Source organism: Peromyscus leucopus, chromosome 19, assembly GCF_004664715.2.
Source record: "Peromyscus leucopus breed LL Stock chromosome 19, UCI_PerLeu_2.1, whole genome shotgun sequence".
NCBI classification, from domain to species: domain Eukaryota; kingdom Metazoa; phylum Chordata; class Mammalia; order Rodentia; family Cricetidae; genus Peromyscus; species Peromyscus leucopus.
Window position 1 is genome coordinate 1,634,951 of NC_051079.1, and position 7,022 is coordinate 1,641,972.

The 7,022-nt window shown below is 45.1% G+C and overlaps 1 non-coding gene across 1 annotated transcript; it reads left to right on the top strand.

Moving 5' to 3' along the window:
* The first annotated feature begins 553 nt into the window (after nt 1-553).
* Nucleotides 554-688, top strand: LOC114698186. The gene has a single exon (XR_003735313.1). It is a non-coding gene; the product is annotated as a small nucleolar RNA SNORA3/SNORA45 family (small nucleolar RNA).
* The last annotated feature ends 6,334 nt before the right edge of the window (nt 689-7,022 follow it).

Here is a 7,022-nt window from a genome sequence, read left to right on the forward strand (position 1 = left end):
GTGCTGAGACTGGAACCCAGGACCTCTCTCTGCAAGAGTAACAAACCCTCTTAGCCTCTGTGCCATCTCTCCAGCCCCGGAATTAGCTTTCTAACAGAAATTCTTTGAACTGATAAGACACAGAATTCTGCAAGTCTCCAGAGTCATCGCACTCAGCCCTCAATACCTCAGTTTCAATGTTCCTGCTACAGACAAACCTGTCATCTGCCTGCCTGTCTGTCTGTCTGTCTGTCTGTCTTATCTGTCCATTGCCACCCAACTACCACAGCGTTCAAGAAGGGTTTGCACTTTGCACTATCATTTATCCTTACAGCACACAGCATCAAAAAGAAAGTGTACTGGATTGTCTTCTAAAAATAATCCATCACTGTCGAGACTAGAGTCACATCCTGACATAGTGCTTGTTCTGGTGTGCTAGAATTCTCCAAGAGAGCCAGGCGGTGGTGGCGCACACCTTTAATCCCAGCACTCGGGAGGCAGAGGCAGGCGCATCTCTGTGAGTTCGAGGCCAGCCTGGTGTACAGAGTGAGTTCCAGGAAAGGCACAAAGCTACACAGAGAAACCCTGTCTTGAAAAACCAAAAAAAAAAAAAAAAAAAAAAAAAAAAATTCTCCAAAAGAATCTGCTGGTCTTGATTCATTGTTAGAGGCCTCCAGTGTCCCTCTTAGTGCCCAGATCAGAAACATGTGGGGAAAAAAAATTGAAGAGGCAAAGTAGACGAGCCAGATTTGATGAGATGACCCAGAGGCACTTTTGAGAAGGCCTAAGGACCTGCGTTCAGTGCCTGGATTCCACAAGGTGCAGGAGAGAACTGTCTCCTGAGAGCTGTCCTCTGATTTCTCTGCCTGAACCACGGCATAGACTTAACCTGCGTGTGCACACACACACACACACCAATTAAATAAACGTGGACATGAATGTTGATTGACATGAGACCTAAAGGCTATCCTTCAAGTCAAATAAACATCTTTGGATGAATTCACTGGAGCTTGGCTCTGTGTTTCTCTGCTGTTGTGTTCCTGAGAAACCCCATGGAGAGAAGCAAACATTTCATTAAGGCAGGGAGATGATTTCGTAATGCTCGGTGGTTAGAACGCAGTTTCCATGTTGGGTTGTGTTGGTGCATACCTGTGATCTTAACACTTGGGAGGCTGGGGCAGGAGGATCAGGAGTTCAAGGCCATCTTTGTCTGGTGAGTGTGAAGTCAGCCTGGGCTACAGGATACTCTGTTAAAAACAAATTAACAACCACAACAAAACTGGGGCTGGCAAAATGGCTCAGTGGGTTAAAGGGGGTTGTTGCCAAGCCTGACAACCTGAGTTCGAGCCCCAGGAAGGACACACACACACACACACACACACACACACACACACACACACACACATGTTATTTTATAAATGTGATTAACAGAATAAGAAGGAAAAAGCAGCAGTGAAAGAAAGCAGTTTTCTCTTTGCAGCTATGGACATCCCTCTGTGTGTGTATCTTTGACACAGTGTGTCTCTGCAGCTCAGGCTGGTAATCCTCCTGCCTCAACCTCCTGAGTGCTGAAATAATACAAACGTGTCTCCGTGTCCTACTTCTTACTGTCCCTCTAAGGAAGTTACTGATGGCACATTTCACAATCGTGACAATGAGAAGCTTCTTTATTTTATGTTATTATTATTTTATTATTATTTTAATTTTTAACAGGGTCATGTAGCCCATGCTGACCTCAGACTTGCTTAAGCAGCTCAGGATGACTTTTAATGCCTGGCCTTCTAGTCTCTATCTCCAAGTATTGGGATTACTGGCATGCATAACCACACCCTGAATTCTGTTTGTTTGCTTCCTTATTTGAGACCGGGACTCATTCATTAGCTCAAACTGGCCTGGAATTCACTATGTAGCCTAGGCTGACTTCAGACTCCAAAAACCCTCTGTCTCAGCCTCCCAAGCACCGGGAGTACAAATGTGAGCAGCCATGCCTGGCTAGGGAGTGAACAGGGTCTAGTGAGTCCCGGGTGCGCTCACTCTTCTGGTTGGCAGCTGATGACGGAAGGTGTTTTCTTCCTCCTGAAGAGGCTGAAGAGTTTACCCTGGACATGAAGACACTTCAGAATAACAAAAGCAGCAGCAATAAGCATAGCAACACAGCTAACACTTATTTATTTTAGGTGATTTTTTGAGACAGAGTTTTCCTTTGTTGCTCTGATTGGTCTTAAAATTCCAGGTTTATGAGTGTACACCAACATTCTGGGTCTAGATCTTGTACTTTTTCTTTTCTTTCTTTCTTTCTTCCTTTTTTTTTTTTTGTTTTTTGTTTTTTGTTTTTTGAGACAAGATTTCTCTGTGTAGCTGTGCGCCTTTTCCTGGAACTCACTTGGTAGCCCAGGCTGGCCTCGAACTCACAGAGATCCGCCCACCACCGCCTTTTTTTTTTTTTTTTAATTTTATATGCATTGTTGTGAAGGTGTCAGATCCCCTGGAACTGGTGTTACAGACAGCTGTGAGCTGTGTGTGGGTGTGTGTGGGGAATTGAAATCGGGACCTCTGAAAGAGCAACCAGTGCTCTTAACCACTGAGCCATCTCTCCAGCCCCGATCTTGTACTTTTTCTTTCCTTTTTAAATTTTTTCTTCTTCACTGTTTCATGTAGCAGGTAGCCCAGGCTGGTCTAGAATACCCTACCTATGTAGCCAAGGATGACTTTGAACTTCTCATCCTCTGCCCTTGTTTCCCAAGTGCTGGGATTGCAGATGTGTGCCATCACACCTGGCTTACATGGTGTTGGGAATCGAATCCAGGGCTTCATCTGTGCTAGGCAAGCACTGTAACAACTGAGCTGTATATCTAACCTTTCTGAGATCACTAAGTTACTCTGGTTGGTTTGCGTTTGAACTTGCTCTTATCCCAGGCAGGCCTTGTGATCCTTTACCTTGGCCTCTGAAGGAGCTGGAACCATAGAAGGTCTATGTTACCAGAGTTGGCTTATCCAGCACTCACTGAAGCCCTGGATAGACCATTTGTGTCAATGACTCAGTCACACAAACACACAAGGTCATTCCCACTTCAGTGATGACAACTTAAGGTCCTGAGATGACAGTATCCTGCTCAAGGTCATGTAGCTAGTGAAAGATAGAAGATACGATTCACAAGTGGCATGGCCTGACCCCCACCCCACTCTAGTGAATATCAGTCCTGACGTGGAATGAAAAGTGTTCATCTTACTTGTTCCTGTATGGAGCCTGGCTATGGTCTGCTAAGTGCTGGGCAGCTAGACTTTGTTCTGATCGCTGGAGACCGTAGAGTGAGCAGACTTGATCTTTGCCCTAATGGAGCCTCATTCTATAAAATACAACGAGACACTTGGAATAAAATAGGTGATCGTTTATATGCTAGCCTTGGGGTGCAGTAAGAGCTCTCACTGCCTGGTGTCGCGGTGTAGGAAGGGGAGTTTGGGGGTACCTTAGGCTATACAGCAGGGCCGGCTCAAGAACACAACCACCACCAATAATAACAAACCAACAAAACCCCAACCTCTCTCCCCAAAAGGAGAGAAGTGACCGGAGAAGGTGAGGAACTGAGTCATAGAGCCTTCTGGAAGCAGAAACACGGAGAGATGGAACAAACATGCCTAGGCCCTAAGGTGGGACTGCATTTTACCAGGATCTCGAGTGTGGCTGCAGACGTACTGAGCCAGGGCAAGAGCACGTTTGCATGTAATGTGCACAATCCTCCTGTATAGTTTTAAGCTGTATTTATATTATTTGGAGGGGCATTTGTTTATTTTCATACAATTTGCATGTGGCAGCCAGAGGACAGCTTGAATAGGTTCTCTCCTTGCACTGAGCATGTCCTAGGGATGGAACTCAGGTCATCAGTCTTGGAGTGTGCCTTTATTCACTAGGCATCCAACCAGCGCCAACCTCCCATATACTTTATTGAAATACTTTGTTGCCATTGTTTATTTGGTTTTTGTTTTGCTTTTTAGGGTTGACCTCATCTATATAGCCCTGAATGAACTGGAACTTGCAAGACAGAATAGACTGGCCTCCAGTTTGTCCCAATTTTCCTACCTCTGCCCCCAAAGTGTTGGGATTACAGGAAAGAAGCACCATGTCTGCCTTCTCCTGTGCACTTTAAATCACCCAGAGCTGTCTCATAATACCAAGTACAATGTTACTGTACAATGTGTGGATAGGTGGGTGATGTTCTAAATAGTCTAGGGAATCGTGACAAGAAAAACAAGCCCGTACAAGTCTCTAGTCTGAGGAACTGTAGAGTCTAAGGATAGGGAAGTTGCTGGATGCAAGTCTGTAGTTTATCCTGCGCCATAGAAAAGTCTACAAAGATAAGGCTTTTTCCAGTCTGTTTTCTTCCGGTGAAAATCTTTTCTAAGGCAGCCTGAGGGAAGAACATTTGCCACAAAACATCAATGCCCAGAAACCGACCATTGTGCTGGAATGGAGGCACGTGGGGTGGTGGATTCTGCAGTTGAATATTCCAAGGGTGGGCCCTGAGATATGCAAACCGTATTCCCAAAGGAGATAGTCTTATCAGGCAGTACTCTCACTGCTTCCCAGAGGAAGTGGAGCCGGGGATGGGGGATGGTTTGGTGGTGCTGGAGAAAGGGGAAGACCTTGGTCTATACCAGGAGACCCAACCCAGGGGCCATGGTGAGACAGAGTTAAAGATTCTAGGAGCCAAGGCAGGGGGTAAACTGGGAGGGGACCATCAGCATGGACCGAGATTGCTCAAGGACAAGGGGACTGTATCTTGATAGAATTTCCAGGGAACATTCTTCTCGCCACACACATCACTCCTACCAAAGTGCTCTAGACTATGGTTTGACTATCTTTATTTCTTTTTAGATTTACTTACTTTTATGTTTTATGTGCATGTATGAGTGCTTTGCCTGCATGTATTAGTGTACCACATTTGTGCCTGGTGCCTATAGAGGTCAGAGGGTGTGGATCTCTTGGAACTGGAGTTGTAATGGATGGTGTGAGCAATCATATGGATGCTGGAAACAGAACTTGGGTCTTCTGCAAGAACAGCAAGTGCTCTTAATGGCTGAGCCACCTCTCTAGCCCATTCTCTTTGTTTTTATGAGGCAAGATCTCATCCTGTATCCCTGAACGAGTGCTAAAATTATAGGCATGTACCACCATCCCCACCCCATCCCCCACCTGCCATTCATTGTCCTTTTTGGTTTTTTGAGACATCCTCACTCCATAGACCAGAACCTAGAATTCACTATTATAAGTTGGGCTGGCTGGCCACTAACATTACCCCCCAACCCCTGCCTCCTTAGTGCCAGGAATACAGGCACGTGCCACTACACCCAGCTATATTAAATTCTTTGGGGATACTGAGGAGATCTTTTAGCACTCAGAATGGTTGTAAAGCTCTGGAAAAACCAATAGCTTAAAGCAGAATGGCAACAAGAGCTTAGCATTGTAGGGCCCTCTGGTCCACTATGTTTCCTAGCAGCTTTGCAGAAGGAAGGATTGCTTCATCCTCTCTTCCTAGAGTTGAACCCCAGCCACTGAAGTCAGTTCATCTTGATTTCAACTTAAAGAGTCTCTCATTTTCCCAGCATTTGACTCAGAGGGAAACACCTACTTTCTTGTAGCACTTTAATTTTCCCATTATAATTGAAGGGATTTCCTCTATTTACCCAATGCTTTCCTGCTCAGTCTTTTTAAACTGAGAATCTTGTACATTTCATATACACAAAGGTGACTTTTCCTTCCCTCAATGACCGGTACTTATCAGCACAAGCCCATGCTGGGCTCATAAATACTTCCCTGAGCTCAGAACCAGCCCTTTCTCCACCGTGGTTCTCTCTGTCTTCTCCTAACCCTGTGGAATCTGCACTTGGGTCCTGGAAGCACCCGCGGAGCATGTTTTGGTTTCACTCACTGTTGCAAATATAAATAAATGAGTGACCGTTGCTCACACAACAAAATCATTGCAGGGGGAATCACATGGACAATCTAAAACAAGGCCGCCGAAGCCAGCACCTTCTGATTCCAATTAAATATTTCCTGTAAATCAGTGCCAACTGTTCATCTTGTAAGAACATTCGAAAGCAGAAGTTTGAACTCATAGAGACCTCGTTGTACTAAAAACCAATTTCCTGTTTGACAAAGCGTCACCCTGTAGAAGGAAAGAAACCCATTCAGCAACAAGTCATTGTTAGTGGTTGCAAAGGGTGATGGTTTCCGCTCCAGAACCCAGGTCTTTGAATTGTAGATGTCTGTCTTCTAAGTAAAGGCTGGACTTTAGAACCCTGTTCCCAAGGGCCCTAAAGAGATTTCCTGGGTTACAGAAAACATTTGCTTATCTTGCCCACAATACATCCTACTGGTGTGCTATCTGGTACAGTTGCAAAAGTCTTTGGAAACAATCCGGCAGATATCATCCCCATCTTACAGAGAAGAGGAAACCGAGGCCCAGGCTGCATATCCTTTTCATTTTGTCTAGAGCACCAGCGATTGTAGGCACTGTGTGGTGAAGGCACTCCTTTGCCTCCTGTTCGGACTTTGCCAGTGTTACTCAATCTCTTAACCAAGATTTTCGATTTATAAAACGGGGGAAATACCAGTGGGAATTTGATAACACACATATATAATATTTTAAATTGGATTAAGAAAGGAACTAAGCTGGGTGGTGGTAGTGCATGCCTTTATTCCCAGCACTCTGGAGGTAGAGGCAGGCAGATCTCTGTGAGTTTGAGGCCAGCCTGGGCTACTAAGTTGAGTTCCAGGAAAGGCACAAAGCTACACAGAGAAACCCTGTCTCAAAAAAAAAAAAAAAAAAAAAAAAAAAAAAGAAAGAAAGAAAGAAAAAGAAAAGAAAAAAAGAATGGAACTATTGGGCTGGGGAGATGGCTCAGTGGTTAAGCACTTGTTGCTTTTCCAGAGGACCCAGGTTCAATCCCAGCACCCACATGGTGCTCACAACCAACCATCTGCAACTCCTGTTCCAGGGGATCAAACCCCCTCTTTGGCCTCCGAAGGTACTAGGCACACATTT